At 48.2% G+C, this 24,831-nt stretch overlaps 1 long non-coding RNA gene across 1 annotated transcript in view; it reads right to left on the bottom strand.

The window, feature by feature from the left end:
- Positions 1–24,065, bottom strand: part of LOC144110309 (uncharacterized) — a 99,529-nt gene extending 75,464 nt beyond the window's left edge. The window contains exon 1 of the long non-coding RNA XR_013309798.1: positions 23,978–24,065. This is a non-coding gene — a long non-coding RNA (uncharacterized LOC144110309). The remainder of the gene's footprint in view (positions 1–23,977) is intronic.
- Positions 24,066–24,831: the final 766 nt, after the last annotated feature.

The raw sequence follows: 24,831 nt of genomic DNA, 5'->3' as shown, positions 1-24,831 counted from the left end.
TAGAATATCATGGTCCAGAGAATCGAAAGCTTTACTGAAATCGATGAAAAGGCTGACAGTTATTAGTTTCTTTTCAAAATTTTTCACTATGTATTCCTTAAGTTCTAATAATGCTAATTCAGTAGAGCGTCCTTTCCTGAAGCCAAACTGTGCATTAGATTTAGGTGGAACTTTTCAAAGAATTTGTTAAAGCGGTCATATAATATCGTTTCAAATCCTTTTCCAAATGTAGGTATTATAGATATTGGGCGGTAATTTTTTGGCACGTTTTTATCCCCTCCTTTGTATAAACAGACACACGGGACTTTTTCATCGCATTTGGAAATTCCCCGGATTCAAGAGAAAGGTTGACTATATACGTGAGTACTGGTGTTAGGTATTCCATAACATACTTGATAGGCTTAATTTGGAGGTTATCAATATCAAGGGCTTTGCTGTTTTTTAGTGACATAAATGTTCTATAAACTTCTGCTTCATCTGTTGGTGAAAGAAATATACTTTCGGCGCATGAACAACTTAAATCTTCGTTTACTTGGGAATTTTTGTGTTGTAGTGCAGTTCCAATGAAGTACTTATTGAAGAAGTCTGCAAGACCTCGACAAGTAATTATCTGGTCTTCGTGAGTTATTTGATCAGGTAATAAATCCTTCCTGTCCCTACCCAGAACATTATTGATTACATTCCAGGCTGCGGCCGGCTGTTGTTTACCTATACTTGCAAAGAGATTTTCAAAGTAAGCAACCTTTGCCCGCCGAAGCTCAGAATTCAGCTTGTTTCTGACCACGTTGAAATTTTTCAAATCATCAGGATTTCGCGTTGTTAGAAAAGTGTGAAAAAGTGTATTTTTTCTCTTTATAGTCTTTAAGTGGTCGGTTGTTACCCACGGCTTTCTTATCTTCTTTGATGGAGTAAAAGTCTTGATAGGAAAGTGTTTGGAATAGATTGTGGAAAATATCTCAAGAAATTGTACATATGCATTATTTACATTTAACTTGTCATACACAGAAGACCAGTCTTGGAAGCTAATGTCTATTTCGAAAGCCTCTAAAGCACACTGAGGCATATATTGGACGGTTATTTGTTCAGAACGTTTTTTAGGTTTTGGTAATGAGTCATAGAACATAAATATGGGACAGTGATCCCTAACATCTGATGCTATAGTGCCAGCACTAAAAACAGAAGTCTCTGAGTTTGTTATAAACAAATCTAAAGCAGACGAAGTAGACACAGTAACACGAGTCGGTGTATTGATGACACTTATGAATCCCAAAGACTGAAGTTGAATAGTGAAATCAATGACAGTTGAAGTATTATCGAGGGTATTTATATCGAAGTCACCTATGCATGTTAGCTGAAAATTATTGCTTCGAACATATTCAAGGAGGAGGTCAAAATATTTCATAAAGGATTTCATGTTTCCCTTCGGTGGACGATATATGACCGTGATAACCTCCAGCCCAGCCTTCACAGTCAAACATTCATAATCATTGGTAATTTCACAAAATTCAGGCAGTAATTCACAATCTTTACATCTTTGGACATGGAGCGCTACACCACCACCTCGTCTATCTTTGCGATTGCTAAAGAATCTTTCATACCCATCAAGATGGAGCATGTCACAGCCACCATAGTACCAGGTCTCAGAGATCATTATTGTGGTATATTTAAAAGGAAACTGACTTAACAAATGTGTGATGTCATCTTGTTTCCCATGTACAGAACGAGCATTGATGTGCAAGACTGTTTGAAGAGAGGGTGGTTGAGGACGAATGCACCCAGGTAAGACGAAGCTGTGACAATCCATCTTGACCGATTTAACAAGCAACAATAACGCACTAAAGCGCTAAAGCTGTCTAGGACTCACTCGATTTTCACAAGGTCAGCCTCACAAGTGATCTGAACAACATCAGAAGATTCTGTTTGCTTAGCAAAAATTTTGCCATTCAGAGTCCACACCGACTTCCATTTGTGCTCATACTTCCGCTTTACAGTCATACCCAGGAGTCTCTTTAGGGCCGGGCAGAGGTGCTCATTTATATATACTGGGGTGGGATTACTGATCCCAATATCCTCATTGGTCAGTCGGGCCTTTTTTCGGTCAAGAACGCTAAAGCCAATTACCAAAATAGCACTCTACCGGGTATGTTGCTCAACAACCCAAGAAAATTTTGGAGCGTCATTAACCCCTCTGAAACGTCTAGAATAATACTAACGAATTCAAGTGACGAACCTATATCTTATACTGCCTGTGCAACTGTACTGAATGATGTATTTTCGAGCTTTTTTTCACGTGGTGAAACTACGGATTTCCCTCAACTGTCTCATATTAACTTCCTCCCAATGTACCCTGTCGTCATCCATCCGGATGGTATAGTTAAAATAATTGATAATCTTAAAGATATCCTCCAGTGCTGGTGTTGATTGCATTACTACAGAATTCCTGAAAAGTACTAAAATGTATTCATCGCTTGCCTTAACTAAAATATTACAGAAATCTTTGGAAAACGGTGAACTACCGGCCGATTGGAAGATAGGTAAGGTGGTTCCTGTGCATAAATCTGGTAATAAACATTCGCCTTTTAACTACCGGCCTATATTTATTACCAGCATACCATGCAAAATCTTAGAGCACATACTCTTTTCACATATTGTCACTTTCCTTGAATCAAACTCGTTTTTCCATCCTTCTCAGCACGGTTCTAGGAAATCCAATTCATGCGAAACACAGTTACTATTATTCACGCACAAACTCCACGCAATTTTAGATTGCCGCTCCATCGCCGACTGCATCTTCCTAGATTTAGCAAAACTTGGTGCTGGGCTAGTTGGTTAAGCATTTCGTTTGAAACAGGTCAGCGCTAAAGAAGACAAACACGGCGAGAGAACGACGACACAAGGGATGAGCGCTACTAACAACTGGTTTTATTTTTCGCTTCAGGGAAAGTATTTAAAGCCTTGTCACATCATATCATGCACACAGCCAGGGGTGTCAACAATTTTTTTTTATCAAAAAAGTTAAGATATATAAAAAGTTAAGATATAAAGTTAAGATATAAGTTCTGCTGGAAGAACTTCCAGAGTCTTGCTGGAAGCTTTCCACATAGACAAAAAACGAGATCAGTGTGTGAACGATTCCTCAATAACGTTGTTCTCTGCGGAGCGGGCATTTCTTGAGACGCGTTTAAAAAATAACTGATTATTTTTTTTATTATTCCTGTTTGTTTCTTCCTTTTTCCTTTTCTGTTATTCACGCTGTCGATTACTGGCTCTTTGTGGCTTGCTGTGTTAAGATATATAACTTAACTTTTTTGATAAAAAAAAATTGTTGACTCCCCTGGCTGTGTGCATGATATGATGTGACAAGGCTTTAAATACTTTCCCTGAAGCGAAAAATAAAACCAGTTGTTAGTAGCGCTCATCCCTTGTGTCGTCGTTCTCTCGCCGTGTTTGTCTTTTTTAGCGCTGACCTGTTTCAAACGAAATGCTTAACCAACTAGCCCAGCACCAAGTTTTGCTAAACTATATTTCTAGTTCAGTGGGCCCGTCGTCTTTGTTGTGTGTGTTCTCTCCTTCGGCGTCTTACGTCAATTCACCATCTTTCATCAACGTTCTTCTGTGTCACATCGTGAGTGCTACATGCCGGGCCAGGCGCCTTGCCTTTTGCTTGCGGAAAAACTGGGTTCCAGAAGAGATCGTCGCGCTCTTCGGAGCAGTTAAGCCTTCCTGGGGCCACGTTAAAAGGCTGTGCAAGATTCTGAGGTCTGGCGTCAAGTCAGAGTTTTCCAGGACTGGCTGCGTGTGACATGCTGTAGCCAATTCCCGGAGTATCTTGCTACACGGATGTGCCGCTCCCTCAAGTCTCAATCCGGCCAAATGATCGAGGTGAACTGGTCCGTTATTCTTAAACACCTTCTCAGAAATGGTGAAAAGCGCCAGAGCATTTCCAGGAAACCAGTGCTAACGATTGGGGAAGTCTTCATCCCTCATTATTTTGAAGAAGTTCTTAGAAAAGGGCCAAAATATGCCCTTGAGGCTCATGTGCCGCCGCACGCCCTGCTCACCACTAATAGGAACATTGCCCAAAAAGTGAACCGTGAAGACAGCGAGAGGTGTCTGCTTGAGGGTGTTGACTGCCTCGCGAGGTGTGCCTCAGGGTGTGCTAACCGTCGTTCGTGCCGTGTTTTAGATGAAATTGTTAAATATTTCAAAGATAAACAAGTCGTCTTGCTACAAGCTGACAAAGATGGGGGATTCGTCGTCATGAAACAACAAGCCTACAAAGAAAAAGCACTGCAAGCTGTGAAAAAGAACTTTGCACCTGTGAGGAAAAGCGATGTACGCGTTAAAACTAAGTTCATGGATTTTTGCAAGGACCTCAATCTGTTTTCTTTAGCTAATGATATTAGTACATGCAGAGGCAACTGCTTGAACGCCTTCTTCACGGCTAAGACTCACAAGCCTGAAATACCCTTCAGAACTATCATCAGCGAAAATGGCTCATGGCAGCAATGTGCTAGCCGGTTCCTTTTAAAGAAGCTCTCGGTGATCAAGGTGGATGATCCCTTCGAGACAAAGAAGTCCCAAAATGTGTCAGATTACATTGAGGACAATAGCCAGGTCGGTTACGCATTTTCTGTTGATGTCGAAGATTTGTTTTATTCAGTTCCTCAAGCCGAACTTTTAGTTGCTGTGAAAGAATCTGTTGAAGTTACTGGCGAAATTTCCTTTCAGTCTTCAGCTGGTATGTCCCTTGACAATTTTTTAAAGCTTTTAGAATTTTATCTCAGCGTCTCTTTTATCTCTTTTAACAAGCAACCTTTTCTTCAGCGTAATGGTGTTTGTATAGGTTCATGTGTGGCGCCAATTTTGTGTCACATTTTTTTAGCATGCATTGATCGCCTTTTGGATCAAGATTTTATTGGTGGCCCAGTTTTTAACGTCTTCAGATATGTAGACGATTTTTTAATTCTCTTAAAAGCCACTAATGACTCCACATTCGCAGACTCCATCCAACAGGTCCTAAGAACTTTTAAGAAGCATGGTAAAGGCCTGAATTTTACTCATGAAATTCCTGACAACAACGAATTACGTTTCTTGGATCTGAGGCTGAGGTTGTGCAAAGGACATACCTGCTGGGCCTATTTCCCGCGTGCTAACAAAGAGCTATTGCCCTACGACTCAAATCATTCTAAGACTGTGAAAAGAGCTATTGCTTCGCTTTGTCTGGAATCTGCGCTTCGCAGGTCGTGTCCACACCAAATGCATGCTAGCTTTAATAATCAGGTCAACCGCCTGTTGGCTGCAGGCTTCCCTTGCTCGATCATAGTGGCCATGGCTGAAACCCTCCTAAAGAAGTCTGGTGCCCGACAAAAAATGGATGTCGCGGAACGCGCGAAGACAATGCCTGAGGTGATACCTTATGTACATAAGGTGTCGCATAACCTCAAAAAAGTGGCCAGCAGGCACCACGTGCCACTTGTGTTCTCGGCGCCAAATAAGCTGGCGAAGCTGTGCCCGCGCATTTGCGGCGAACGTGAGCGTGGATGCAAAACTAAACATGAAGTAGCCTATGTCGGATGTGGTCTAGGAGTGGTGTATATGATCCCCCTTTCCTGCGGAAGGTGCTATGTCGGGCAGACGGGGCGTTGCCTTAACGATCGTTTAAGGGAACATGCTAAAAACTTGAGGGTAAAAGACAAGCTGGCGAACTTAGTTTCGCATGTTCTGGAGTGCAAATGCGTGCAACGATTTAACGAGGCTAAGGTTCTAGGCAGAAGCGCAAGCAGAACTTCCAGAGTCTTGTTGGAAGCTTTCCACATAAACAAAAAACGAGACCAGTGTGTGAGCGATGCCTCAATAACGTTGTTCTCTGCGGAGCGGGCATTTCTTGAGACGCGTTTAAAAAATAACTGATTTTTTTTTTATTAGTCCTGTTTGTTTCTTCCTTTTTCCTTTTCGGTTATTCACGCTGTCGATTACTGGCTCTTTGTGGCTTGCTATGTTAAGATATGTATCTTAAATTTTTTGATAAAAAAAAATTGTTGACTCCCCTGGCTGTGTGCATGATATGATGTGACAAGGCTTTAAATACTTTCCCTGAAGCGAAAAATAAAACCAGTTGTTAGTAGCGCTCATCCCTTGTGTCGTCGTTCTCTCGCCGTGTTTGTCTTTTTTAGCGCTGACCTGTTTCAAACGAAATTCCTAGATTTCACGAAGGCATTTGATAAGGTTTCCCATCATCTTTTGTTACTAAAACGGCGCATGGTGGGATTAGACACCAACATTCTAAAATGGCTCGAAGTTTTTCTTACCCCACATCAGCAATACATTGCCGTTAACAACGTTAATTCCACCGTTCACCCTGTCCTTTCCGGTGTGCCCCAAGGCACCGTCTTGGGGCCCCTGCTTTTTCTTATATTTATCAACGACTTACCCACTAACCTTTCTTCTTCTGTACATCTTTTTGCCGATGACTGCGTCCTTTTTCAGGAAATAACAAATGATAGTGACAAGCACATGATTCAGTCTGACCTTAACGCTATCTGAACATGGTGTAAAACTTGGAATATGACTTTAAATGCTGAAAAGTGCAAACTAATGCGCATTTCTCGCATTAATAGTGAATTGCCCGTATATACTCTTAATGTGTTGCTTGATCCAGTTACAAAATATAAGTACCTCGGATTCATATTACGTCTGACCTTAGCTGGCATGCGCACATTGAGCACATCACAAACAAAGCTAATCGCATGCTCGGATATCTGAGAAGTAACTTTCACGCAGCCCCAACTAACATCAAACTTCTACTCTATACGACACTCGTACGTTCACAACTAGAATATGCTTCATCAATCTGGGACCCTGGTGTTAAGAGTTTGAGCGACGTACTGGAGATGGTACAACCCAAATCAGCGCGGTTTATTCTCTCTGACTTTCGGCGTACATCAAGCGTAACTGCTATGAAAACTACCCTAGGTCTATCTTCACTTGCATCACGACGCAAAATTGCATGCCTGTGCCTTTTTCACAAAATATATCATCATGAGTCTATTCGATACGCGTTACTTCTTCCCCCTTCATATATTTCACGCCGCACAGATCACATACATAAGGTAGGCATTTCTATACGCATAACTAAAACATTCTCGGATTCTTTTATTCCTCGCACGTCATATGACTGGAACCACCTTCCTTCCTCAGTTGCCACAATTCCTGAGCCTGTATTGTTTAGGTCTGCTGTTACCGCTTCTATTTAATGATATATTGTATTGATCACTTATTCTAACGTATCTATGTTGTGATAATTTATCGTTCTCTGCTCTTGTTTGTATTTTCAGTGTTATTATGTATTACCCACTCTTTTCTGTAATGCTTTGCCCTGACGGTAAAATAAATAAATAAAAATTAACTAGAAACGCATTTTTTGGACTTAGCTCCGGTATGAAGCAAATGAGTCACTAAAATAGTGTCAGAAAGCCTAAGATCTGTAAAGGCGCTCATAATGACCTTTTTACTCCAACTTAACTAAAAAACACGCAGTTCCACTCAGGAATCGTATTTGAAATGGCTGGCAAGAGTTTCCCTCTGCAAGAAAGGTAGCCTAGTCGTTCGCTGCCTCCTCTTGAAAGAGATTCTTTAAAGATAAATATGTATCGCAGGAAAAAGCCCGATACTGGAAAACATGCAGAAAAGAATGTCCTATCAGATATTAAACAAAAGTAGAAATTGATCTTTTATTACTTTTTCGCTTACCCTGTTCCAACAGCAAGCATATTTCTAAAAAGTAATTTTTTCGCTTTTTGAAAGTATCGACGATTATAGGCGTATTTTATTTTAAAATGGTGCAGCAATGTCATGAATGCATTTTACACCAACTTAAAGCGTCAGTACTTCAGACGGAACCTTTTTCCAGCGATCATTGCTTGACTCCGCCGAAGCGCTGTGTCCAACAAGCTGTGACTGAACGTCTAGTCCTTGCTTCCACAATTTTGCCGCAGCTTCTCTGCTTTCTGTTCGACGTTGCTGGCGTTTTTGTCTATCGGAGGATGCGCGATGGTCATCTAGATATGCTTAATTGAAATATTCTCGATAGGCTCGCTTGACAACTCCATTAAATGCACCGCCATCTTTTTCGTCCAATTTTTCAATTTGAAAATATGCTATCACAAAGTGCAGCTCACTTTTCATATCCAACTTGAGCGACTCAAAAAGGCGGGCTTTCCGAGCTCTTTGTTAAACTCTGTGGCCGTACCGCTGCTCAAAAAGCTTCGCCAGACGGTGAAAAGAGACGCCTGTTCCTATGAGCCGCCTAGTCGAAATAGGTATGTAGTCATACCATATCTTCATGAGATTTCCCACAATCTTAAGATTTCAGGCAGATATGGCGTTTACGCGGTCATGTGTGGGCCCTGCAAGATTTCAAAATTCTTCAATTTGGTGAGGAAGCAGACTTCAACGCATGTAGTTTGCGGCATGAGGCATTCGAAGAAGTATGTCTCATGCGCAACAGGGGTGGTTTATAAGATTTCACACAGCTGTGGTCGATTTTATATCGGACATACTGGTAGATGTTCAAACATTCGTTTGCAAGAGCATGCGCGTTCCTTGAGTCGGCCCAAAGGACATGCCCTGCCAATTCACTGCCGCAGTTGTAAAGGCTGCCATCCTAAGCTGAATTGCACAGATCTCATAGGAAGAAGAAAGGGGCAGCTGGACAGGAAAATTGTCGAGGTTGTTGCCAACGTGGGATCTGAATCAGACAACTGGGTCAGCAAGCGTTCTGTGTCTATTTTTCAGAAAGAATTAGCTTTTCTGCCAGCGTTTAACTAGGTTGTTTTTGTTTATTTTTCACAGGTTAGTTGTGTCATGCTTGCTCGGTTTCCTTCCCTTCGTCGTACCGATTGTTCTCGTCATGGCTGCCATTGAACTGTTTTCTCATGCTTCATCTCCATTTTACGATTGCTTGCTACATTACACCCGTGACTGATCCATATAAGCTCTGTTTTTTCAATAAATGTTCAGTTGTCAGTACCGCCCTGTGTAGTCGCCTGCTTCAGTCCCGTCCTGTTTTACGGTTTTGCTCCTTACGATTTCTTGCTTGTGTGTGTCGCTCGCGCAGGTTTTTCAGATAACTTCGACGAGGTTTGCTTTATTTCTAAAGTATTTCTGCTTTTTTTATGCTCGACCGGGTGCAATTTCAAATGGTTGTGAAGCGTCTCCTAAGCGCACAAAAGAAAGCTGGGTTCGAGGCCCTCCCCTTGCGTCCCTCACGATAAGGCATATATTCGATCCAAAACACAGTGCACCTGACTAACCGAACGGTGGCCCCATTCAGCACGATGTGGGTGAACTGCAGTTTTCCCACCGCAAGGCAAGTGTGCAATGACTGAGGTTATGATACCAGTCAAGGGGATGGCGTCAAATAGACTTCACAGGAGGGCCTGCAGCCACGTCGTAGACCGACTGTCATGACGTCGCGGTTAACCCCATTTCGCAGACGCGTTTGCCAGTCACCTGCGATTGCACGCTATACTAGAAGACGACTACCTAAGGCAGTGACGTCTCCCACAATGACCGTCTCTTTCCTTTTGCTGCCTAGCCTCAGCTGCACTTGAAGTGCGACGTCATGAGAACCGGTCGAAGTCAACTGTGGCATTCGCCACTGCTTTCGTGATATGTATTCGACTGTTGTGACGACCCCCCATAATGCGCAGGTCCACACGGGACGGAGAGGCAAAGAGACACCGTATGGCTCAGTTCAAACAAACAGATATATTCAATAATTATAAATGATTATTGATTATACATCAGAGGCTGGGGTGTCCGAGCTTACGTGCCGACAACTTCATGGGGACGATGGAGGGGCTCCGGTGTTGAGCTCGAACGGTTGCTGGCAGAAGCTGCACGCCGTCGGGCTTCGGCGCTGAAGGCTCCCTTGGCGAACGATGTCGTCCTGAGCGTTCTCTCTTCCGTGCTGAATTGTTTTCCCTTGAGTGCTTTTGCCGCCACTGGGGCTCCGTCTACGCCGCGCCGTCGAACGCGGACCCTCGTAGCACACACAAGGAACGTCACACTCGCTCACCCTCCAGAAGAATGTTCTCCGAACATTAGAGTCCATGCAGCTCCCCTTCGCTTTCTGAATCGCCTCGCACAGTGCGTCCGACAAAACACTTTTCGCTTCACTCAACACCACTGCACAACACCATATGCCTCAGCTGTCATAACTGGCGTCTCCAGGGGCAGCACTGATCCTCTTTTACAGATAAACATGAAACTCAACACCCAAGCCTCTCCTTTCTGGTCCAAACTGGACGAAATAAATTTACCACAGTTACAAAGGAGCTCCTACTTCTAGCACGATCACTCGCACAGACAAACATATAGATAACGAAAGGAAGTAGGGCAGGTTCTGCTTGCGCTCCGCATGCTCTCCTGTGAAGGTGTTACTTAAAGACAGAAAGGTTTAACTACCAACTCCTATATCGTAACACATAAGCACATAGCAATGTTATGAGCTGCGGCATTACACAATTCTAACCAGTTCACAACTCCGCTCTGTTTACGCCATTAGTGCGAATTAGCTTTCCGATTTCGCAGCGGATATCGGCCTTCATGAGTCATACCAAGTAAGTCTGTGACCCTTTGTCTGCTTTGAGACTCGCGAGGGCTCGTGGCAGGAGCCTCTCCTGGCGTTATCTGCGCGGCAACCTCGCGCGCTTCTTCTTCTAGCAATGCATGAAGTAAATTCGGTGGCATTCCGGCCGTCACCTCTGGCGCCTGCCGAACAAATGCAGGAGAGGGCGTTTCTTGCGAACTATCTGCGCGCTCCACTTCACTTCTGTCCCCATCAAAATCCGCGCTTTCCCTTTCCTCATTTCGTGAACACTGAACCGGTGCCGACTTGAGGCGATTTGCGTGTATCCTTATCAAGCGCCGGTTCACGTCTCGGACTCTGAAGTTTACCGGAGAAAGCTTCTCGACAACCTCGCACGGTCCTCTCCACTTCGTCTGGAACTTACGAGCTAGCCCAATCTGCCTTTGGCAGTTTTCAATGTACACGCTGTCCCCCACATCAAACGGCGCGCCTCTAGCACTGCGATCGTGCACCTCCTTCCTGCGCTTCGCCGCTTTCTTTAAGGCCTCCTTTGCGATGTCCCTCGCCACTTGCAAGCGCGATTCTAGCTCAACCTTATAGTCGTCCAGTGAAGCGTATGGGACACGACGGGGCCCTCTGGCACTTCACTAGGCTGGTCCGGGTCTCGGCCGTAGAGAAGAAAGAATGGCGATTCGCCCGTGCTCTCGTGTGCTGCGGAATTGTAGGCAAACATTGCATACGGGAGCCACAAGTCCCAGTCCCGCTGGTCGCGCGAAACAAAATGCGACAGGAACCCGGCCACGGTTTGGTTCAGTCGCTCTACCGCGCCGTTGCAAGCCGGATGGTACGGTGTGGTCTGCTTCTTTGCGATCTTAAGCAGCTCACAAACTCTCCTCATTAGCTGCGACACGAAGTTCGTTCCCCGATCTGTCAAGAGTTGCCTCTGGGTCCATGTCGTAGCACGATCTGTTCGACATATGCTCTTGCAACCGTGGCTGCCTTCTGATCTGGGAGTGCTACCGCTTCCGCGTATTTTGAAAGGTGATCGACAAATACTAAAATGTACCTGTTTTCGGAAGTGGTCGTGGGCAATGGGCCCATTATGTCCATACCTGTCCGCTCGAACGGAGCCGAAACCTCAGGGAACGGCTGATTGGAGCTGGTCTTCGTCCCTTGGGTGTTTTTCTTTCGAGACAGGAATGACACTTCGCACAGTAGTCTCTAACATCCTGTCGCATGCCACTCCAAAAGTACAAACGCTCCACACGCCTGCGTGTCTTCGCTACGCAAAAATGACCGGCGCATGGCGCATCGTGAAACGCGCGAAGAACCCTTTCTGTCCACGACCGAGGTACGACGACTCCCTCCCAAGCGGTTTTCTCTGGTCTCCCTTTCCTGGTTGGCCTCGTGCGCCGACACAGGGTGCCGTCTTTGCCAATGAAATAACCTAGCTATTCGGGGTGAGACGGTGCGCCCTCTAAGCTTTCGATTATTCGCTTCAGGTCAGGATCTTTGCACTGCTCTGTGCGTAATTCGGCGGGGTCGACTACGGGGACAAACCCATCTATAGCTGCCACGGCAGCTGTGCGGCTGAGTGCATCAGCATTCAGATGTGTCATTCCTGACTTGTGCTCCACTTCAAAGCAGTATTCCTGCAGGTGTAGATTCCATCTAGCGAGTCGCGAGCTAGGGTCCCTGACACTCATCACCCATTTCAGAGGATGGCAGTCTGTGACTAGCTTGAATTTGCGGCCGTAAAGGTAGCATCTGAAGTGCTTTACTGCCCAGACAACGGCGAAGCACTCCCTTTCCGTAGCTCCGTACTTTTGCTCTGTGGGGCTCAGCTGTCGGCTAGCAAAAGCAACGGGATGTTCTTTGCCCTCGATAACCTGAAATAGCACGGCACCAACTGCGAACTTTGGCGCATCTGTGGCCATAACGAAGGGCAAATTAAAATCCGGGTGGCGCAACAGTGGTGCACTCATTAGTTTCCTTTTCAGGGCCCCAAAAGCATCCTCCGCGTTTTCGTCCCAGCGAAAGGCGACATTGTTGGCTGTTAAGGCGGTGAGCGGCTTAGCGAGCTTGGCGAACTCCTCTATGTGCCTTCGGTAGTAACCGATCAGGCCGAGAATCTGCCGAACCTGGCGGACGCTAGTCGGGGATGGAAAATCCGAGACACACCTTAGTTCCTCAGGATCCGGTCGCACGCCGTCAGCTGAAACAACGTGCCCGAGGTATTTCACCTCGTTTTTGAGGAATTGGCACTTAGAGGGCTTCAGCTTGAGACCCGCTCCTCTTAGTCGCACCAAAACCTGCTCAATATCGCGCAAATGGGTCTCAATACTGTCACTGTATGTGATTATGTCATCCATATACACAAAGCACAGCCTCCCCAGAAGACCTGCCAGGATAACATCAGCGGTTCTCTGCCAGACAGCAGGGCTGTTGGCCAGACCCATCGGCATTCTTTTCCATTCATAGTGCCCTGAGGGCGTGTTGAATGCCGTTTTCTCGGCATCTGCCGGATCCATTGCTATCTGCCAGAGTCCCGCCGCCATGTCCACTACCGTGAAATACCTGGCGGAGCCCAGCTGATAAAGCATCTCCTGTATTTTGGGGGTGGGGTATGGATCGATGCGATCGAGTTACGGCATTTAGTTTGCGGTAGTCCACTACCGATCAATACGAGCCATCTGGCTTTTCCATCAATAGTGCTGGTGCTCCCCAGGGTGACTTTGAGTGTTCGACAATGCCGCGATCAATCAGGTCCTGCACCTGTCGCCCCATCTCCTCACGTTGGGAGTAAGAAATCCTGTACGCACGCTGGTAAACGGGCGATGAAGTGCCGGTTTCTATTCTGTGCTTTATAACGCCACAGCAGCACAAATCCAGGTTGGACGCGGCGAATCCCTCCGAGTAGTCGTTCAGCAAACCAGCCAGAGCCTCCCTCTCCCTGGATTTTACGTGAGAAAGATCGAACGACCCCTTTGGAGCAGCCGAAGGACTAGCATGCTCTACAGTTGCGAGTACCGTATCGGTGGGCTCACGTTTCTCTATCGCAGAGGTGAGGAAAGCCAATGTTTTGTTCTTAGGAAGGCTCAGTGGCTGCTGGCTACAGTTAACCACCCGTAAGGGCACTCTGTGGGTGTCATTAACTGTCATGAGGCACGCGGCTGCCTTCAGGCCATTGCTGAGAGAGTCGACCGACTCAAGCACTCCCGCGGCGCCGCTCTCTACATCTTAAGGCACACACGCGTACAAAATGTGCTCCGACCAAGGAAGGACGACCGCCTCATCGAAAAGCCTGACGGCAACCCGCGAATATACCTTCTCCAATGATCCCACTGTTTGACGGGTGTCAGTATCGGTAATGCAAATCTCAGCCCCTCTCCTGTTCAAAAACGGAACTTTTGAGCCGCCCGCATTAACCTCTTCCTCGGAGAATGAGACTACTACCTTCCCTTTTCTCAAACACTCCTACCCTAATATACCTGACACTCCGTTTGGCAGAGACACCGTGTCCGGGCATACGTAGCAGGGGTGCTCCAATGCAGTTCCGCCGAGAGAGAAGTGTAACCGGTAGAGTCCACTTATGCCAAGAGGATCCCCCGTTATGCCTACAAATTTGGTTTCCATACCACCAGACGCTTCCAACACCTCGCGGTCCCCCTTCCTTCGAAGCGTGTGAAAACTGCTCTCCTTAAGCAATGTCACCTTTGACCCCGTATCTATCAACAATTCCATGCAACAACCATTTAACATGCAACGCACAACAGGGCATACCTCGTCGGCCACACAAACCACCACCACCTCACCATCCACTGCTCCCTCCCCACGCTCCTCAGGATGGGGAGGACTATCTCGTTTTTTGTCTCGGTATGTGGAGCCCCGCTGTAGGCTTGCTTAGGGCGTGTCTCGCCTGCTTCTCTTTGTGGCGCCCCACGGCGCACGTTTTGGCAGAACCTGGCGATGTGTCCGCGACCCTGGCAAGCGAAGCATACGATTTCTTCAAAATCTCGCATACCGCGCCTGTAGCTTTGTGGCGGTCTCCGGTTTCCAACGAATGGGCGCTGTTGAGCGCGCGCTTCAACCTGGTGTTCCACCTACTGAGATAGCAGCTGTTCTAAGCGATCTAACTGCTCTGTCAAGAGAGCAACCTCAGGGTTGAGCACCGCTCTCTCTATGACGCGTACTCTCGCTGCGGCTGTCGTTAACGCCTCATTTCGTTCCTCATCCAATGCGGCCGCCACGGCTTGGTCGAAATTGCTCGGCTTGCGCGAGAGCACAAACCGGCGCACGGGGTCTTGCAGACCAGCCACGAACAAAGCGGTCATTTCCTCTTTAAGTAGATCCTCCGCGTATTTCTTCTTTAGCTGGTCTCCTTCCTCCTCCCTGCTTAACGTATCGCGTGCTAGGCGCTGAAGCCGCGACGCAAACGTTCGCACGTCCTCCCCTACCATCTGTACGGCGTCACGGAACCTCTGTACCGCACGTGACGTGGTTCAGTGTCGAAATGCTCAAACGCGAGCTTCTTAAATTCCGCAAATAATTTTGTGGATTTTACTTTTTCGTCTCGCCATGCAAAATCATGAGCAGCTCCTGCCATCTTACACCTCGCCATTCCCAGCATTTGAGCATCGGACCATCCCCCCATTTTCCCAATCTCTTCTAGCATGGAAAAGAAATCGCAGATTGGAACCCCTGTCTTATCTCCCGTAAACGTCGGAATGACGCTTCCTAATGCCAGCATGCTTGCTCCGAGCGACGGCTGGGGAGTGGGAGCTCCCTCAAATACAGACATTTTTTTTTTTCGCTCAAGCCCTCTGGTGCCTCAAGCCTCTCAAATGGTGGTAAAAGTCCCACAATCAGTCCCGTGATTCCCTTTTGATTACAATTTTGAAGTCATGAATGGCGCAGCATTTGGAGGACATTTGCTTTTGAGACCCCACTTCTGACACCAGTGTGACGACCCCCCCTAATGCGCAGGTCCACACGGGACGGAGAGGCAAAGAGACACCGTATGGCTCAGTTTAAACAAACAGATATATTCAATAATTATACATGATTATTGATTATACATCAGAGGCTGGAATGTACGAGCTTACGTGCCGACGAATTCATGGGGACGACGGAGGGGCTCCCGAGTTGAGCTCGAACGGTTGCTGGCAGAAGCTGCACGCCGTCGGGCTTCGGCGCTAAAGGCCCCCTTGGCGAACGATGTCGTCCTGAGCGTTCTCTCTTCCGTGCTGAATTGTTTTCCCTTGAGTGCTTTTGCCGCCACTGGGGCTCCGTCTACGCCGCGCCGTCGAACGCGGACCCTCGTAGCATACACAAGGAACGTCACACTGTAGATGGCGACGATCCCCAAAAAAATGGCCCGCAAAGAAGTTAATAACTGTGCCTCTGGCCCCTAACCAGTCAATCCGAAGGTATCAGATCAGCATCGAGACGTCGCTTCTGTGATTAATTTTTGGTCGAGTGTATAATGGCAGATCTTTGCCGAATGTTCACTTTGTAGACAGTGCAGGTGCTGTCGACTGTACGCGGGCAAGGCGTGGGTGCACCATCTCCGCAGAAAGCAGCTCGCGGGTTTCTGAGCCCTCATAGTCTGGAATACTGCTATCTGTGCTGTAAACAATCCGTTTTTAAAGGGGCATGCACTGGCTGGCAAAATTATTCAGTTTAGCTTCTGAACCGGTTTCACGTGCGTCAAGCGGTCCCCCACCGCCTTTATTCTCCGACTTAGAGCCGCCTCGGTGTGCATCGCACCTCTAGTAGTACCCCCTATACCACGATGAAAAGAGCTGCATATTTCGATTGCCAAAAGCGCTCAAAATGGCGCTATAAAAGCAGAGCGGTACAAAAAATACACACAGATGCACACGGCGAAGAAGGACGTATACTTGCACTTTCTCGGAAACAGAGAGGGTACATAATTTTCGCTTGCCAACCCGCGACGATTGGTCCCGTTGGAGTGTCTCCTTTCAGTGCCACCGCCGTGTTTTTGGGCACAGAGGGCAAAATACTTATCTTTAACGCGTTCTTCGCTAGTTTGGGGCTGAGCAAGCCATGTCTAGAGATAACATAATGTCACCGATAAACGGTCAAAGCACTCAAAGCCAGGTTTAATTAGACGTGCTATGCGTCCAAGACAGCAGGGCGCTCGTGCGAGGAAGACGAAAAACCTCTAGCCCCTCGAGAGTGCAAGGCATGGCAAGTCCCATCTAAAACAGTTCGGCCGCGGCATGGCGCCACTGGATTGATTGGGACTGTGGCATTACTCCCCCTCTCTGAAGGGCAACGACTCGGTGCCGCAGTAATAAGGAGCACGAAGACAAAGGACGGCGCATGTGTCCGACGGCTGATGTGGACAGGCCTGAAGGGCTAGCGGGCGTGGTACGGCTTCATCCGTGCGACATGGACGACTTCGGGGGTCGGCCGTCGAGAGGAGCGAACTGTACCCTGGGGAAGAACTTCATAGTTAACCTCACTGACTTGGCGGAGTACCTCGTAGGGGCCAAAATATTGGCGCAGAAGCTTTTCGGAGCGCCCAAGCATGCGTATTGGGCTCGAAACCCAGACTTGTTCGCCGGGCTGGTAACTAACAGCTCGGTGGCGGAGGTTATAGCGGCGAGTGTCGAGGGCTTGCTGGTTCCGGATGCGCTGGCGGGCGAGTTGGCGGGCGGCCTCGGCGGGACGACGAGCAGGTACGACGAGCAGATAGGCAGCTTCCTTCGGGTTGTAGTGTTTCTTATACAGAACGCCATCTCGCAAACAAAATGACGACAGTCCACGTGAGAAGATTCGCGGGGGTGACGCAGCGCTTCCTTCAAGATACACAATGAGAGGCCGTAGTTCACTGTCGTCCCATTGGTGTTGAGTGAGGACGGACGTGGAGATGGCGCCGAGAAAAAGAGAATCGTCGTCGGGATCAGCTCGGTTGTCCTCGATAGGAGCACGAGACCGACAGTCGGCATCACTGTGCTTCCTACCGGACTTATAAACGATGGTGACATCGAACTCTTGTAGGCGAAGGCTCCAGCGTGCAAGCCGTCCGGAGGAATCTTTGAGGTTCGCCAGCCAACACAGTGAGTGGTGGTCACTGACGACCCTGAAAGGACGGCCATATAAGTACGGACGAAATTTGGTCACCGCCCACAAAACGGCCAGGCATTCTTTTTCGGTGGTGGAATAGTTTGCCTCAGATCGTGACAAGGTGCGGCTCGCGTATGTGATTACGCGTTCGAGACCATCCTGCCACTGCACAAGGACCGCACCGAGGCCGATGTTGCTGGCGTCTGTGTGCAGTTCAGTGGCGGCTGACTCGTCGAAGTGTCTAAGGATGGGCGTACTTTGGAGACGAGTTCGGAGGTCTTCAAAAGCCTTCTGTTGTTTCAGGCCCCAGAAGAACGGTTCGGAATCTTTCGTGAGGCGGGTGAGGGGCTCAGCGATCTGGGAGAAGTTCTGCACAAAACGCCGATAATAGGCGCAGAGACCCAGAAAGCGGCGCACGCTTTGCTTATCGGTGGTCACAGGAAAAGCAGCCACGGCGGTTGTCTTATCGGAGTCAGGGCTAACCCCTTTAGCACTCACGATGTGGCCGAAAAACTTTAACTCTTCGAAAGCGAAGTGGCACTTGTCGGGCTTCAGGGAAAGCCCGGCCGACCGAATTGCTTCGAACACAGCGCGCAGGCGTCTCAGGTGCTCATCAAACGTATCAGAGAAGATGACAACGTCATCCAAGTACACGAGACAGGACTGCCATTTCAGATCGGCAAGAACGGTATCCATCATCCGCTGGAAGGTTGCAGGAGCCGAGCACAGGTCGAAAGGGAGCACCCGGAATTCGTACAGATCGTCCGGTGTAATAAAGGCGGTCTTCTCCCGGTCGCGTTCGTCCACCTCGATTTGCCAATAGCCACTGCGTAAATCTAGCGATGAGAAGTACTTGGCTTGGCGCAGCCGATCCAGGGAGTCATCAATGCGCTGCAGAGGATAAAGATATTTTTTGTGACTTTGTTTAAACGTCGGTAATCAACGCAGAACCGCAGGGTTCCATCTTTCTTTGCTACTAGAACAACAGGCGACGCTCACGGGCTCGTCGACGGCTGTATCACGTCGTCCTGGAGCATTTCTTGAACTTGGCGGCGAATGGCATCACGCTCCTTTGAAGAGATCCGGTAAGGCGGCTGACATAACGGCCGCTGGCTGGCGTCGACTGTAATTCGGTGCTTAGTGAGCGGTGCATGCCTAACCTTAGAGGTCGAGGCGAAGCAGTCACAGAAAGACTGGATAATGCTTTCGAGGCAGCGTTTCTGATTAGACGGGAGGTTCGGGTTCACGTCAGTTTTTATGGGAGTGGTCGGTGCCTCCACGGATGCCGAGGCTTCGCACAAAGCGTGCTGTCCCGCGAATTCGCCGAGTTCTTCGAAATACGCAATACCTGTTCTGCCAGGCAAACACTGAGGTTCACAGCCAAAATTGGTTACCAAGAGCTCAGTTCGGCTGTTGTTCAGCTCGACAATTCCGCGAGCAACACAGACTTGCCGAACAAGGAGCAGCAACATGTTGGTTTCAGCGATGCCACGAGTACCAGTGATGTTGTCGCAATCTACGGTAACAAACATGCTAGCTCTTGACGGGATTAATACGTGGTCGTCAAAGATGCGTAACTTACTCCCGCGTGGCTCAGGATCGCCGTCAACAGGGGGTTGATTGGAAAATGACACGACCAGCTCCGGAAGGTTGATGACAGCACCGTACTCCCGAAGGAAATCCAAACCAAGTATCAGGTCTTTGGAGCACTCCGGTAGCACGGCAAAGCAACCAGGGAAAATAGCACCGCGGATCTGGATTCGTGACGTGCAGACGCATATTGGCGTAACCACATGACCGCCGGCGGTGCGGATCTGGGGTCCATACCAAGGGGTCAGCACCTTTCTGAGGGCCGTAGCTAGCCGACTGCTCATTACAGAAAAGTCAGCGCCGGTGTACACAAGTGCGGTCACATCACGATTATCAGCGATTACTGGGATTTCGGCAGACACCAGTCGGTCGCAGCACGTCGTTGTCGTTGAGGTCGTCGGGTCAGGTCGTCGTCGGTCGGATCGTAGCCGCAAATCGTCGGGTGGAGGCTCTTGACTTGATACAATAGCGGCGGCCCTACCCCCGGGGGACGCCGTCTTCAGTTTTCCCGATGTGGGGACGCGCCTCTGAACTGGCTAGAAAAAGACGGGCGGCTTGGCGAAGAAAACCGCCTTGGGGATGGCGAACGGGACTGGTGTCGCCGCGAGGTCGTTGGCTGCACGTTATCGGACAGATACTGCTCGATGTCCCGCGGCCGTTCTCCGTAGCGTGGTCGAGGTGCGTCAGGTGAAAACCCCCTTAAGCCCATTCTGCGATAGGGGCAGTGGCGGAGGATGTGGCCGGGCTCCCCACAGTGGTAGCAGAGCGGCCTATTGTTTGGCGTACGCCAAACGTGCGCTTTGCTCATGGTGGACAGGGGCTCCTGTGGTACGACGGGTACAGCTGCAGTTGGGTACCGTAGTGAAGGCACAGGAGTGACGGGAGAAAATGCTTGACTCACTGGCCCAGGACGACTTTGTAGTGCTTGACTGTACGTCATCACATAGGGCGCTGGCTGCGGAGCTGGTGGCGACTGAACAGCTCGCCGGACTTCATCTCGGACCACGTCCGGTATGGCAACGACGCTTGCCTGTGGAGCTTCGAAGCGAAGTTTCTCGAGTTCTTCGCGCACCAGGCTCCTCACAAGCTCTCGAAGCTCCTCAGTGGGTAACGACGTGCGCGTGCAGTGGTGAGCGGCTGCTACACTAGCCTGACGGCCGTAGTGCGCGCCCCGTTCATGCAGAGAACGCTCCATGCTTGTTGCCTCCTTGGCAAAGTCGGCCAGCGTTCTTGGCAGGTCACGTACCAGTCCGGCAAACAATTGCTCTTTGACGCCGCGCGTTAGGTGGCGTGCCTTCTTGTCCTCGGGCATAGCAGGGTCGGCGCGATTGAAGAGTCGCGTCATATCCTCGATGAACATGGCGACGCTCTCGTTCGGCTGCTGCGACCTCGATTGCAAGGCGATTTCAGCCTTCTCCTTTCGTTCGCTGGTGTTGAACGTGGCTAAGAGCCCTCGGCGAAAGATCTCCCAGTTAGTGAAGGAAGCTTCGTGGTTCTCATACCACGTCTTGGCCGAGTCCTGTAGTGCGAAGTACACGTTCCGCAATTTGCGCTCGCCGTCCCACTCGTTGAAGCCCGCCACATGGCCAAAGCTGGCCAACCAGTCTTCGACGTCCTCAAACCTCTCACCGTGGAATTATGGGGGCGACCGAGGTGTGTGAAGGACAAACGGCGGGGCATTTCCGGAATGCTGACTTGTCTGGCTAGCCGTAGCGGACGTCATGGCCTTTGCTGGTCTTGCGAGTTGGCCGAACTCTGGTTGTAGGCCTCGCAGGCGGCGGCTCGCCTTGTGGACAAGTGTTGTAGCCACGCGTTGAGAACTAACGTCAAGAGTGTCCTCGAGGTCAGCGTACATGGATCGTTACACCACCCCTCCACCAAATGTCACCGACAAACGGCCAAAGCACTCAAAGCCAGGTTTAATTAGACGTGCTATGCGTCCAATACAGCAGGGCGCTCGTGCGAGGAAGACGAAAAACCTCTAGCCTCTCGAGAGCGGAAGGCATGGCAAGTCCCATCTAAAACAGTTCCGCCGCGCATCGCGCCACTGGATTGATTGGGACTGTGGCGATATGGTTAAGAACGGTCTGCATGTGAGCATGTGCAGTTTAACTCATTAGTGCTGTTCATTTTTTGCCTTCCTGATCCAGCGGCTTTGGGACCTGTGGAGCACGCAGTTCGGTCGTTCTAGACATGTGATTTTTGCCTGCTGTACAAAGAGCACACGCGGGTCGCACGGTCCGCACCTATCTTTTCTTCTCGTTTTATTATAGTTATCATTATAAACAAAAAAATTACCAGTAATGGCAGCTTTGTTCCGAAAGAGAAATAACTCGCTTATAATGCAAACGTGAAATTTCATTCATAGTCACCATGCGTAGCAACAGGACTCTCTCATTGCTTTAGCAAACGGCATCTCTCTATTTAAGTACCTTTGTTTTGTTTTATCGAGAAATTGTAAGCATCGAAGGAGACATGAAAGGAAGTATTTGTGCTGCAATTTATTTAAAAACTCTAAAAGGTGGTGACAATGCCGTGAAATGAAAGATGGATGAATAACGCGGCTCTGAAACAAAGCCTTCATTGGTATTACTTGGTCCATAATGAAACTAAATTAAACAACTCGGCTGCGGTGACAAAACAAACGCGCTCGGCGGTCATCGAAAAAGAGGAACATTCGAGATAAGGCGCTAAAAGTTACTCCAACAATAGGGAACAACATCGAAGTATGTGCGCGTGGTTGCAATCATTCAAGATAACGCTGGTGCCAACTCTCGTAACGAAGTTATATGCCCGCATGCCAACAGTTTTCATCAAAAACAAACAAACAAGCATTGCAAGAGTTACGCTGCATTGCTTCCTGCTCAAAGAAGCATCGGCCGTACGATTTACCAAAAAGTAAACAAAAAACAGGACAATGCAAATAAACACTGAGACTTAAAACACACAACGTCGACTAGCGCTTGATAAGAATTCAGGCGCACTACGTGTACATGCTCTGGGCGGAAACGGGGCCACTGGGTTTCTGTCGTTCTATCACTACGAAGTTCATAGTCAGGGTCTTGAGTTAGACGAAAAATCTTGTATGGGTATAAGCAGCAGCGCTAAAGCTTTTCCCTAGTCCCCGGCGTTGAATCGCCGGCGGAACACCCACTGGCCTCAAGCGAAAAATGCCGTTCGGTTCGTCACGGACTGAACATACGAAGTGCCATAGGGGATGTGTGCCCAAGTTATCAACAGTCGACCCACAGCTATCTGCCCTCGCTAGTCGAAAGCAATAGTGCTCCTGGCTGCTGCCTGCAAAGTAACCCCAGCCTACCACTGTAAACGTATTTAAGCATAAAATGTGAGAGGGAGCTTAGGCAACTCAAACCGGAAAACGTACCTTCCCTGGGAGCAGCTTTAACGAAGCACTTTTGGAAAAAGCTCCACCACCTTTCTTTGCTTAATGGCTTGAGAGCGGTTACTTCATTTTTGCTTCGCTCTCTCGACTTTGCCTGAATATCCGCAGAAAGTTCACGGCTCTACTTTTTGTACGCGGAAGAACTATTACTTTCGTGTCGTAGTGCAATTTACACAACTGAAGGCAAATAGAGGCTACTTCCATTTTGTGGTACTTAAGAGCTGACATCTATCGACACAAAATGTTCCAATCTGGGTCGCCTTGGAACTGGAGCTAATAACTAGATGCATATACCTTGCGTCTGAGGGGGAGTATATGATCAATGCCATCATTCTCGCACTACAATCTCGATTTATCAATTAAAATTACCATTTTCCATTCGTGACCAACCCACACCAAGTGTTCTTTTACCAAAATTAACCCGAAAGCACAATTGTTTCCACTGATATGGTGGATTTGAGCTAGGCTACTCTCGTTTAGCTCAGAACATTGCATCTGACGTCTACAGTCCATGCAGTAACCGAAAAACCTGATAGGAGCGCAAAACATTCGCAGATGTTGATAACAGTCAGTCTATGCAGTGCTTTAAGCTCGCACGATCATTGTCATCGTCGACAACTGGGCCATTACGGCGTGTATCCTGCGAGTATGGAAAATAATACCTCCTCAGAAAATATACACCTTTAAAACATGTGAAGGCCTGGACAAGATACTCTCAAATCTATTCAAAGCAGGTGATGTTTCATCCCAAAGCTGAGGGCGCGGATAACTGTCATGTGATCAACTTGATGGCGATATGTTAACCTGGCACTCCACCCAATGCCTATAAAAATATGCAGTAATACATGCAACTGCAGAATGCGTCGCCTGAAAGTGGCAGCAACTAAATAATCATTTAGAGCAGATGAAAAATGACCGCAGTGGAGAGCATCTACGAAAAGAACAAAATTAAAACGAACTGAAGGCAAACAGGCCTCCAATAAATCCTTACGGAAGAAGAGGACATTTTTTTATTCATAACGGCAGCGAAGGAGCACAAACACAACAGAAGAAACACGCTAACACATGGACGAACGCTTTCTTCTCTTGTGTTTGTGCTCTTTCGCTGCTGTTATGAATCAAAAAAGTTACCAACTAGCCCAAAAACTTGTTTTGCTCAAGAGGACATTATTGCACATAATCTACTCAGAAATAGCAAATAGATCGTTTGCATCAGTAATAGTTTGAAATTATGCAAAAATTTAAGATAACTTTTTTGTTCAGTGTTTTATATGAAATACAAAATTTTCACTCACTGCACAGCCTAAGACCCAGGCCACAATGTAACCCTAAATCAACTTGCAGGGTGCACGTTCACATGTGATGACAGCACGCAGGAAAGAGAACGCGGCTCTCTGCTTCCACGAATCGGCGTGGCGTTATCGGTCCCCAAGATTGGATTGGACCAAGAGCCTCTTGCTAGCACCATGTGTAGCGGCATCTATTTTTCAAGGATGCCGGCAGCGTGACTGAGAGTGAGTCGTTCCTTGTTGCGTGGCGTCCAGGTGAAGAGGAAGGCAGGATGTGGACATCCCTTATCAAGTATCCACCCGGAGGAGAGCTTCGCCCAGGCCTGCCCCTCTCGAGCGTAGCTTTTCCAGTTCGCGGCATTGATATTCTTCGTACGCGTGTCTTATCTCGTCACTCCCGACAAACATGCCCTGGAAAAATTGCCTCACACTGGGAAGAAAAGGTGCTCCTCCACCACCCCCGCTTGCTGAGCTTGTCTTGCCTGAGTGCTTCTTATTTTTTTGCTACATCGTTCAGGGTACGAAACAAAACTCTTTCAGCAGCACTAAAGGTAGCCCTATAGATCTTTTCGCCATCGGCCCAGTTCAATTCCTTTAGCACAGACAGACTGCCTGGAACGAAATATTTTTCTGCTTGCTCTCGCGACGCTACACGCGGAATGTATAAGCGAGATAGAACAGTGCACATATTAGCCGCTGGAGTGGCCCAGTGGTTATGGCGCTCAGCTGCTGACCCTTAAGACGCGGGCGATTTTTAATGGAGGCAATTCTGTAGAGGCCCGTGTACTGTGCGATGTCAGTGCACGTTTAATTACCACAGGTGGTCGAAATTTCCAGAACCCTTCACTACGGTGCCCCTC

Source organism: Amblyomma americanum, chromosome 11 (genome assembly GCF_052857255.1).
Source record: "Amblyomma americanum isolate KBUSLIRL-KWMA chromosome 11, ASM5285725v1, whole genome shotgun sequence".
Classification (NCBI taxonomy): domain Eukaryota; kingdom Metazoa; phylum Arthropoda; class Arachnida; order Ixodida; family Ixodidae; genus Amblyomma; species Amblyomma americanum.
This window is presented reverse-complemented; position numbering and strand designations above follow the sequence as displayed.